The following is a 12711-nucleotide window of genomic DNA, read 5'->3' on the forward strand; positions in this document are numbered from 1 at the left end:
AATCAGGTAGTTCTTGAAAGATCATTACTAATGCCTCCACAATCTCTTCAGCCACCTCTTTCAGAACCCTGCGGTATACATCTTCTGGTCCAGGTGATTTATCTAACTTCAGACCTTTTAGTTTCTCAAACCTTCTCTCTAGTTATGACAACTTCACACACCTCATGCTCCCTGACAGCTGGAACTTCCACCATACTGCTCGTGTCTTCCACAGTTAAGACCAGTGCAAAATACTTACTCAGTTCATCTGCAATTTGCTTGTCCCCGTTATTACCTCTCCAGCATCACTTTCCTGCGGTCCGATATCTACTCTCATCTCACACTTGCACTTTATGTTTCTGAAGAAACTTCTGGTACCTTCTTAATATTATTGGCTAGCTTACTTTCATATTCCATCCTTACTTTCCTAATGACTTTTTATTTGCCTTTTGTTGGTATTTCAAAACCCAATCTTCTAACTTCCCACTAATTTTTGCTCTATTATATGCTCTCTCTTTGGCTTTTATGTTGGCTTTGACTTCCCTTATTAGCCATGGTTGTGTCATCTTGCCTTTAGAATACTTCTTCTTCTTTGGGATGTATTTACCTTGTGCCTTCTGAATTGCTTCCAGAATTCCAGCCATTGCTGCTCTGCTTTAATCTATGCCAGTGTTCTTTTCCAATCTTTTCCAAGCTCCTCTCTCATGCCTCTGTAATTTCCTTTATTCCACCATTATACTGATACATTCAACTTAAACTACACACATCAAAGTTGCTGGTGAACGCAGCAGGCCAGGCAGCATCTCTAGGAAGAGGTACAGTCGACGTTTCAGGCCGAGACCCTTCGTCAGGTCTAACTGAAGAAAGAGCTAGTAAGAGATTTGAAAGTGGGAGGGGGAGGGGGAGATCCAAAATGATAGGAGAAGACAGGAGAGGGAGGGATGGAGCCAAGAGCTGGACAGGTGATTGGCAAAAGGGATATGAGAGGATCATGGGACAGGAGGCCCAGGGAGAAGGAAAGGGGAAGGGGGGGGGGGACCCCAGAGGATGGACAAGGGGTATAGTCAGAGGGACAGAGGGAGAAAAAGGAGAGTGAAAGAAAGAATGTGTGTATATAAATAATGGATAGGGTACAAGGGGGAGGTGGGGCATTAGTGGAAGTTAGAGAAGTCAATGTTCATGCCATCAGGTTGGAGGCTACCCAGACGGAATATAAGGTGTTGTTCCTCCAACCTGAATGTGGCTTCATCTTTATAGTAGAGGAAGCCGTAGATACACATGTCAGAATGGGAATGGGATGTGGAATTAAAATGTGTGCCCACTGGGAGATCCTGTTTTCTCTGGCGGACAGAGTGTAGGTGTTCAGCAAAATGATCTCCCAGTCTGCATCGGGTCTCGCCAATATATAGAAGGCCACATCGGGAGCACCACTGGTAGATTGTCTCCCTCAATGGTATCTAAAGTTGTATACTTATTATTGAGGTGAATGGCTGCAGGTGTACTCTGCACTAGCTGTGAGTTTCCTCTCCTTCTCATGGCCGTCACCTGTCTCCTGCAACATAGGGGCGACTACAGTACCTCTCTGTAGCTCCTGTTTATCACCTCCTCATTCGCCCATATGGGTCGAAGGTCACTGAGCTGCAGCTCCAATTCAATAATACATTCTCTCAAGAGTTGCAGCTCAGTGCACTGGTGCAGATATGTTTATCTGGGAGACTTCCTTGTAAATCCAGGCAACATCCTTGGAAATCTCCTCTGCACTCGCTCTATTGCATTCACATCCTTCTTTTAGTAGAAAAAAGCATTGTTAATGTTCCACAATAGTTGTATCCTCCTAGAGGTACCTTCATAATGGTCATGGCCTTGTTCTAATGTAAGATTCTTTAGCAAGAATAAAAATTGCACTGAAATCTGACAAGAGTAATCAGGAATAGCGAGAGCTACTGCTGATAACGACCACTTACAGCAACTTATGCCTTGCATAAGACTGAAAACTATCAAAGCCTCTCCAGTGAATTTTGTAAAGCTTTTCACCTTGTGCCTCATGCATTTGTGATAATAAAACCTAAATTTCCGGGAATTCAAGCTAATATTTGGATATTGTTCAAGATTTCCATACTGTCTCTATGGAACCAGCATTTATGTAATATATTTCAAACCCTCAAGTCATCTTAGAGCATGCTGCACATACTGAATTATGTTTGAAAGGAGCTTGGGCAAGTGTGTCAGCTAATTTAGATGCAAAAGGGTTCCAGAAAGCATCATTAATGCATGAGTTATAATTGGCTGCGATAGCATTTTTTTAATTGCACGAACATTGACCAAAGCGTTGGGGGTGCTTCACGTTTTTGTGAAAAAGTGGCAATAGGAGCTTACCATGAAAGTACATTAGACAATCTAACAATCAAAGACGTCATAGGTCTTTGTCAGTTGAGGCTTTATAAGGCACTAGCCAGATCATACTTGGAGTATTGTGAGCCGTTCTGGGCACCCATTTTTAAGAAGGGGCACACTGGTATTGGAGAGGATCCAGAGCAGGTTCACAAGAATGATCCCGGGAGTGAAAGGGTTAATACATTGGTATGAGGAGTGTTTGATGGCTCTGAGCCTGTACTTACTGGGCTTTAGAAGAATAGGGGGGTGGTATCTTTTTGAAACATATCAAATATTGCCTAGACAATGGATGTGGGGAGGAGGTTTCCTGTAGTGGATGAGTGGTTGAATCTAGGACTAGAGGGACAGACTCAGAAGGACATCCTTGTAGAACAGAAATGAGGAGGAATTTCTTTAGCCAGAGGGTAGTAAATCTGTGGAACTCATTGCCATATGGGTCAGAGGAGGCCAATTCAATTTAAAGTGCAGGTTGGTAGATTCTTGATTAGTCAGGGTGTCAAAGGTTACGGGAAGAAGACAGGTGAAAAGGGTTGGGAGAGATATTAAATCAGCTATGATGGAATGGCGGAGCAGAATCAATGGGCCAAATGGCTTAATTCTTCTCTTATGCCTTATGGTACGATAGTGTCAGCCTTGGTGGCTTGGAATGAGTAGAGAATGCAACCACCGATTCTTGAAAATCTTTAAACATCTTAGCGACACAAGATTTCATGTGTTGATGGAGAAATGCTGTTTGACCTCTTCTAATGTCATTATACAATTAATTTGTTTTGCATCCACATGATGTTTGTTTAACATGTTAGTTTATTTAAGCTGAATAATTAATCTAAAATTTAGTTCTCAGGAGTACCAAGTTAAAATATTTTTTCCAAATATCTGCTTAACAACTTGAGTGCAAAGAAATGCTTGGATAACTTCACTCACTTCAACACTGAATTGAGTCTACAACCTATAGACGCACTTTCAAAAACTCTACAACTCATGTTGTTAGTATTATTTATGTACTTATTTGTAATTATTACATTGTTTGTATTTGCACAGTTCATCTTTTCACATTTGTTGTTTGTCAGTCTTTACAAGTTGTTTTTCATTGATTCTATTGTATTTTTTTTCCTACTGTGAATGCCTGCAAGAAAATAAATCTCATGGTAGGAGACAGTGACAATAAACACTTTGATAATCAATTTACTTTGAACTTTGAATGCTCGCTAGAACAAGCATTCTCTGTAATTAACGTAATAGTATAAGATCCAGTGTGTATGCTCTGAAATACCATCCAGTACAACCTTGTCAAGAAGAGTACCACAAGGGAGTTGAAAGGATTTTCCAACCCACTATTAACTTACTATATTCTAGATTCAACAGATTTCTGTCTGCTTAAACATGATACCGCATCAGACTCATTTTGTCCTTCCGTCCCCTTTAGCCAGAGGGTGGTGGATCTGTGGAATTCATTGTTATAGACAGCTGTGGATGCAAGTCACTGGGTATATTTAAGTTTGAAGTTGATAGGATCTTGATTAGTTAGGGTGTTAAAGTCTACAGGGAGAAGGCAGGAGAGTGGGGTTGAGAGTGATAATAAATCAGGCACTGTGAAATGGTGGAGCAGACTTGATGGTCCAATTAGCCTATATCTTATAGCTTTTCTAGTTCTGCATTTCACTACTTCCTGCACTTTGATTCCCAACCCTCCTTCAGTTGTCTACAATGTCAAGCACGAGGCTTCCAGTAACGAAGTGTTACCAGGGGTATGATCACTGAGGTACCCATTGAATCAGTTGCTCAGCAGTTAAATGCTATAACAAATGCTCCCTGCTGCTGTGAGCCTACACAGGGAGTTCAATGGTTGGCAGCTGATTTCATAACTGTCTTGCGACATGTTCCTAAGTCAGCAGATTTACCTTTTAAATCCAACTAACTGAAGAGGACAGTGAATTATTCTCCTGAGCCTGTTCACCGACTTGTTTTCTAGAACTTATAGCTCTGAATTATATGAGAAGGAGTAGAAATTGCATAATTATTGGCAATATTTCCTTTCTCCCCCTCTTCATCATAAATATTACTTAACTTTCTAACTTTTCCAAATTCTGATGAAAGGTCATTGTTTTGAAAGGATAACTGCTTCTCTCTCTGTAGATGGTGTATTTTTTCCACATAGAGAGTGGTAGTTGCCTGAAACATAATCAGAGGTGATGGTAGAGGCTGATGCAATAGGGTAATCCATGCAAGAAAATGGAGGAAAATGGGCTGTGTAAGAGGGAGGGGTTAGATTGATTGTGCAGTAGATTTGTACGCTGTAGGTCAGCACAATATTGTGGGCCAAAGGTCCGTACTGTGCTGTAATGTTCTACGTTCTATTTTACATGTTCTACTGTATGTCCCAGCAACTTTTCTTTTCATGGTGCCAATTCAATCTTCTTTCTCTGCATAATATGCCATCTGTGCATTAAACATGTAGCAGAGGGCTGCATGATGTTCCCTGCTGTATTTCTACATTAATTAAAGACTAAAGAGATCAAAGATTAGCTTTGTTTGTCATATATTCATCAAAACATACAGTGAAATGCATATTTGCCTCAGATTAAATCATCGAGGATTGTGCTTGGGCAGCCTGCAAGTATTATCATGCTTCTGACACCAACATTGCATGTGTTAGGGGATATTCTGGAGTTACATGAAATAGCAGATATTAATTAAAACAAAATCAGGCTTCAGTTCTTATTGTAAATGTAAGTAAGTTCAAGAAGTTTGCAATTAACCTCCAGCTGTTTTGTAAATTGCAAGCGGTAAATTGACGTTAGAAGTACAGGCTGCTCCACAGACTAAGAGATTGCATATGCAATAGCCAAGCGTTACGACAATTTGGTTGTGGGCTTGCATCAAACCAGGCAACATGGCTAAGTTATTTGCACCATTGGGACTGAGTTCAAACTGACTGACCAGATGGATGTTGTCAATTAGCATACAAAGCATGGTCACAGATGTAGGCAATCAATAGTTTTTGTGTACTTTGATAGTTGTGTTCTCAGAGACAGCCTTGACAACATTAATGTCCCAGAAGCTTTTAGACTATTTGTGTGAATTACTTTGTGAAAAAAGTGTTTGAACATTCAGAGCATCTGTCACTGTAGATATGCAATTCAAAGAAAGTATTGCCAACCCAAAATATAAAAGTAAACAATATCATTTGAACTATTGAAATTGTATTCAGCTACTGTTACTTTTGATCTTAAAGATACAAAAATGTGAGTCATCTTTGGGATTGTGAGCCTGTACTAAGAGGGTCTCCAGAATGATGCCTGCTTGATGTCATCAATAAAGACTTCTATCTCATCAGTTTTGGTGTCTCTTTAGAGACTTTGATCACAGTCATATTGGCATGCTCAAAACTTACTAACCCTAATGATAACTTTGCTTCTTTGGAATGTGGGAGGAAGCCAGAACACCTGAAGGAAACCCACGTGGTTATGGGGAGAAGGTACAAACTTCTTATAGGCAGCTACAGGAATCGAACCTCGATTGGTGATCGCTGGTGCTGCTAACCGCTCCACTGCCAAGGGGTTTCGGCCCAAAACGTCAACTGTACTTTTTTCCATACATGCTGCCTGGTCTGCTGAGCTCCTTCAGCTTTTTGTGAGTGCCACAGTAGAGATGTGATCCTAGTGGTACACTGCAGAAAACATTCTTCTGCTGAGGAGGCTTCACTCTAGTGAAGAGCAGTCAGGAGATTTGCAGACTGAGGTCCACGAAGCACAAGCTGAAAATCAGCAGGTGGCCAGACGAGTGACAAGTCTTCATGAAGAGTGTTCATTCAACATCAGGAACTCACTCCTGCTGAGCAAAGGGGAGAGGCAGTTTCCAGTGGGAATAATGGATTCACCAAAGGAGAGGCAATCTCATGAAACCTATTCATAATTACTGACTCCCCGTAGAACAATAAGTTTCCTCACAGAGTTACAACCAAAGTCAAAGTAAATGTTATTATCAAAGTACATGTTGTTGTGGCATGGATGACATCACTAGAGAGACAGAGTCACTGGTAGCTTCTTTATTCGACACAACAAGGTACAGCAGGCATCATACGGGTGGAGATGCTTTCGGTGGAAAGGTCTGCTAGCCCAATGTGGGCTCGATATTTATATGCTAAACACAAAGGGCAATTCCTATTTACAAAGTTGTAGACAATGCTTTCTTTTGAAGCTACATACAAAACATCACACCTTCTGACTTCATCCTCTCCTCCCGACGCCAACATGTCTGGGTTGGTACTCACAGCCTTTAGGAGTACAAGTCAAATCTACAATACATTTATTTGGTATTTTACGTGCTAACATAGAGGGCATTTAATATTTATAAACTATAGATAATACTGTCTTCGAAACTACCTGTAAACTTCACACTTCCATCCGTAGCATCTGGCTAGTATTCTGATATTCACAGCTTTTAGGAAATGCATTGTTGTGAACTCAATCCACAGCACTTTGTCAAACAGGAGACTGGTGGTCAGAGTTATTTAAGTGTAAATGAATCATCTACCCCAAAACTCACTCTAACACATATAAGTCACCATTAAAGCCCTGAGATTCATTTTCATGTGGGCATACTCAGCAAATCTATAGAACAGTAACTATAACAGGATCAATAAAAGATCAACCAGAGCGCAGAAAACAACAAACTGTGAAAATGCAAATACAAATAAATAGCATTAAATAATGAGAACATGAGATAAAGAGTCCTTAAAGTGAGATCATTAATTTTGGGGAAACATCTCAATGAGGGACAGGTAAGTGTAGTTATCTCCTTTTATTCAAGGGGCTGATGGTTGAGGAGGAAGAACTGTTGTTGAGTGTGGTGGTGTGAGTCCTGAGGCATCACTAATGCACTAACAACCAATCAAAAGAGCTCAGATGATGCCAAGAATTTCTCAAAGTTTCACCAGCACTATTATCATACATTCAACTTGCTACAAAAATCTTGGGAAATGTTATCCGTGTGAAATCACTTCTCTGGCAATGTATAAGGTTCATTTTCATGTATGTTAGAGTCATCCAGAAAATAAACAGGCTTTTTGCTCTGCTTTATCTGCACTGATCGACCATTAAGCACCCATTTATACCAATTCCATTTTCCCTCTCACAGCCCATCAACTTTAGATAGATGGGAGGGGTTTGGAGGACTATGGTCTGGGTCCAGGTAGATGGAACTCGGCAGAAGATCAGGTCAACATGGTCCAGATAGGCTGAATCCCCTGTTTCTGTGCTGCAATTCTCTATGGCTGTAGCTCGATGTCTTACTACACAACTATTCCAGGGCAGTATACAGCAGCTCTCACAGGGGTGCCGCGGTAGTGTAGTGATTAGCACAGGGTATTACAGCTTGGGGCCTGTAAGTTCAGAGTTCAGTCCCAGCGTGCTCTGGTAGAAAATTTGTCTGTTTTTCCTCTGTTTGTGTGTGCTGGTTTTTTCCTGATGCTCCGGTTTTCTTCCACAGTCCAAAGATAAACTGGTTAATTAGCCATTGTATATTGTCCTGAGGTTAGGCGGGTTGTTGGGCATTGCGGTTTGTTGGGCTGGAAGGTCCTGTTCAGTGCTATACATCTTGTGACGGGGTCCTGAATTACCCCTATGAACTGTGCTTTTAAAAAGAGAGCGAGAGAGGTGCTCAACAACAGACACCTTGTTAAAAAGAGAGACAGAAAGAAGGAGAGAGAGGGATGAAGACTGCTTACAGTTTGTTTATACTTTCCCAAGGACATTGCTTGCTTGTATGTTCTTACAGAAAGAGAAGGGAGGAGCTGTTATTTGAAAGACAGTTGGTACTCAGCACGGGGAGATAAATAGAAGGTCAGATGATAGACCCCTGAGAGACATGATTTTGGACACTGAATGAGCTTTGTTGTGCCCACAGAAAAAGTGGGTTTTGGAGGATCAATCAGGCGGATCGATCTGTGGCTCTTGCAGTGTGAAGAGGGTGTGGCCGGTGGGGAGTTATTTGAGTTTCCAACCCTTGCCTGGGTTGATAGCTCCACCACAGAAGAAAGGTCCCCTTTGTTGTGGTCACAGTCGGTGATTGCATCGGCACTGATCTGGGCCGACAATTACGTGCTAGGCGGCACCTAATTAATTAGCATGTTTATTTTGGCTTTTTTCTTAAAGATGTGCTGTGTGTGTCCCGGCTACCGTTGCATTTTCCACGAATCGGTATCTGTCCGTGGCCTGGTGGTTGGGGTGGTGGGACACTGGGGTGTCATCACATTGTCGATCAGGGCAGGCAGCTCATCTCCTCCTATGACTGCCCGCCTCGATGTCGAAGGTCGAGGTTCATCGTCTGCTGTGGCTGATGTGGAAGGCTTACTTGACTGCTGAGCCTCGTGCATTTTTCTATCACACAGTTCTTTAATAAGGACTCAAACCATCCTGCAAATATCTCCTAAACCGACATACCCTTTCAAAATTAAAGTCGTACTTTATCATTACTCATTCGGTTTCGATTGTTATCCTTTTTTCTTCCAATTGCATCAGCTCTTCATCAGTCAGTTCTTGGTCATGGGATGCCAAAACCTCTTCAACATCATGTTCGTCAGCTTCGACAAGCCAAACTCACGTTGTCCTTACTTCGTTCACCACGATCAAAATGCTTAATTATGTCTAGTTTTACCGTAAGTGTAACACCCTTACGAGCTCTTTCAGGCTTTTCTGATACCATAGAACTCATCTTGCAAATGGCTGCTCACAGGCACATGTTAAAGCAAAGGAGTTTCCAATCCGGGGGAGAGCAAGTGCTCGGGGCGCGCTCTGCCTTTTATCGCGCGCTGAATTTTTTTTCGTAACAGTAAAAACACCTTCTGAAAGCGAAAGCAGGGTACTAACGTAGGTCTTTCGTAACAGTGAGTTTCCGTAAAGTGAACGTTCGAAAAGCGGGGGACACCTGTACCACGAACTGAACTGAACTTTACTCATCATCGTAAGAATATCTATTTACCCCTAGACTTGAAGAAGCTTGGTTTTCATATATTTCCACACTTACTGATATACTTACTTATATATAATCATTGTTAATCTGTTTGATTTATCTGCATTTATATTACTGTATTGTGTAGTTACTAATAAATACCATTAGTTAATAGCAATACTGGACTCCAAAGTGTTTTCCATTTCTGCTGGTTCTTTAACCCGTCACGGGGTACGTGACAGTCTAAATAAATAAATATTTAACCTACCAACCAGCACATCTTTGGCCTGTTGGAGGCACCAAGAGAAACCCACCAGTTAGAAGATAAATGTGCAAACTCCGTACAGCCAACACATAAGGCCAGGACCACTGCTGGGTCACTGGTCCTGTGAGCTGGCAAAACTTGTGTCACTGTACAACATATCCTTGGAGGAGATCTATTCTCTAGGTGCAAATCATGGCAAGTATTTTGGCTTGCTGATCAATAATAGTATCACCATGAAGTTCAAAGTTCAGAGTTCAAATTAAATTAATATCAAAGTACATACGCCACATACTGCATATGTGGCATGGTAGCATAATGCTCTAGAGCACCAGCTGCAAGATCAGGGTTTACTCTCTGCCGTTGTCTATAAGGAGTTTGTATATTCTCCCCATGACCATGTGGGTTTTCTCCGGGTGCTTCAGATTCCTCCCACATTCCAAAGGCGTATGGATTAGAGTTCGTAAGTTGCAGGCATGCTACGTTGATGCTGGAAGCATGGTGACACTTGTCGGCTGCCCCCAGTACATCCTCAGTTTGTGTTGGCCGTTGACACAAACAACGGATTTCACTGTATATTCCAATGTTTTGATCTACATGTGACAAGCAAACCCAACCTTTAATCTTTTTGGTACATTGGACTGATATTTTAAACCGATAAATCCCGCACTAACTCAACTGTAAGAAACCGCTTCGAAGACTCACCTGGAGTCATTCGGCTAATTTGATCCATTGAACCAACTAACCTGTTCAAGATAGACAAGGCAAATGAACTCAAGGTTCAAGATCACTTATTGTTATACATGAATATAAAGGAGAATGGAATGATTGTTACTCCAGGTCCTATGCAGCATAAAATAAAATATAAAAAGAACTGTAAGGAAAAACAAAAATTACATAATAAATATAAAATCAATCCTATAAAGACACAATGTACAAGTAACTGTTGTATATGTGGACTGATAATATGTACATAAAGTGATGCTAGGTGATGTGTTTGTAGTGGTGTTAGGCAGTGGAGGGGTGGGTTAATGGGCAGAGGTGTTAATCAGCTTTGGGAACTTTGTTTTACTTAGCTGATGTGGTCATTGTAGTGCCACACTTTTCTGCTCGATCAATCACTTCTGATTGATACCATCCTACTCGTTACTACAAGATATCTCTTAATCCTATGTATGAAAGAAGGCTTGGAGGGAAGAGGAAGGCCTGAGCTGATGTTTCCTTCCGCCATGAAAGCTCTTGTATGTTCCCCAGCCTCTCACAGAATTACTCTCTGAGAGGCTTCCATTATAAGTGCAGGAAGATGAGACCAAGGAAGAGAAGAATCTTGTGATGTCAATTGATTCTGTAAGAGGTCACATTCATGGCAGCTTTGGTGGGGGAGGAAAGCATTTGTTTCACTTATTTCATGCCTGTGATGCACTGCAGTGAAATGATCCTGAACAACAATCAATACTGACTTCAAGCCAACCTCTAAACCAGGGATTCCCAACTTTTTTATGCCATGGACCAATAGCATTAAGCAAAGGGTCTGTGGACCCCCAGTTGGAATCCCCTGCTCTAAACTGATGCTCCCCTTCTCCTTGTGGTCACACAGTTGTATGTAGTGACTCTCAAGAAGCCCTTAATGGCAGGGCTCCAGCCAACTGAAATAACAGCCTAGGATAGCTGACTGTGGGACACAGATAAATATAGAGTGCATGAGGGATGAGAGACCATGGCAGGAGGCGAATTATTGATTATTGAAAGGCACAGCAATTTTCTGACATGGGATAACAGATAATCTGTCAAAGCTCTGGGAAAATGGTGCTGAAACTGTCAGCTCAAAAATCAGACAACATCCACTCAGTCTCCAGACTCTGTGATGATCTGGCTGAATCAAGAGTGTCTGCCTGCACATTCCTTCTCAGCGTCATCTCTCTGCTCACGCAGGACCGCAGTCTGCTGATGAGCCTAATCTCTCAGTCCGTGGGAAGCAGCTTGCCGTCCATGTACAGCATCGATTTGTTCCTGGAGAACTGCAAAGTTCTCCTGAGCAGCTTCTCTGTGTTGCGTGTGGCTACTTGAATCACTATCATCTTCCTGTCAGCTTGAACCAACCTGGCCATTCTCCTCTGATGGCTACCGGGCCACGAGGAAATGATACGATTTGGCGATATGAATCAGCTGCACCTTTCCTTATTCCGTTGAGCTTGAACACACGTGAGGTCATTACCCGCGCGTCATCCATGTCAGCGCGGGAAGGAGATCAACTCTGCGAGCTTGCAAAAGACGGCAAGCTGAAACGTATGTTTGACATAACATCTCTGCCGGCATTCTGGATCAAAGTCAAGGCTAAATATCCTGAGATAGCCATGAAAGCACTGAAAACGTTGCTTCCATTTCCAACGTACCTCTGCAATGAATGCAACGAAAACTAAATTGCGGAATAGACTGGACATAAGGAACCCCCTTCGAGTGTCGCTGGCTCCCATCACCCCTCGATAGGACCATCTTGTTGCAGAGAAACAAGCCCAGGGCTCCCACTGATTCAGCGATATTGGTGTGTTGCAATGATTTTATATGTTCATACGGGGAAAATATGTGCTGTGTGTTTAATATCCTTTCTTTCTTTTTAAGTCTTTTTATTAATTTTCAAAATTATAAACACAGTAACAATATTGATACAAAGAGATTGGAACAATCTTAATAAACATATACAAAAAAGATTTTAAGTAACATAGGTATGATAAACTTCCAAACTCATAATGAAATTAGTCATAAAGAGAAAAAAAGAAATAAAAAGAAAAAAATATATATATAAACAAAGAAAAACCCCCAAAAGAAAAAGAAGAAAAAACTGAATACTAAACCCAAAAAAAGAACAAAACAGGGCTAGACCAATATCTTGAATCAGACACGTTCAACAATGTTGTCAACTCCGCTCCTCTATTCATATAATTTAAGTTAATAAAAAAGATTTGGAAAGGTCAAATTACATCATATGAAAATGTTGCATAAAAGGTTTCCAAGTTTCTTCAAATTTAACCGAAGGATCGAAAATATCACTTCTAATTATTTCTAAACTTAAACTTAATATAGTTTGAGAAAACCATTGGAATGTAGTAGGAGGTTTGGTTTCCTTC

This window comes from Mobula birostris, chromosome 1, assembly GCF_030028105.1.
Source record: "Mobula birostris isolate sMobBir1 chromosome 1, sMobBir1.hap1, whole genome shotgun sequence".
In the NCBI taxonomy this organism is placed as follows: Eukaryota; Metazoa; Chordata; class Chondrichthyes; order Myliobatiformes; family Myliobatidae; genus Mobula; species Mobula birostris.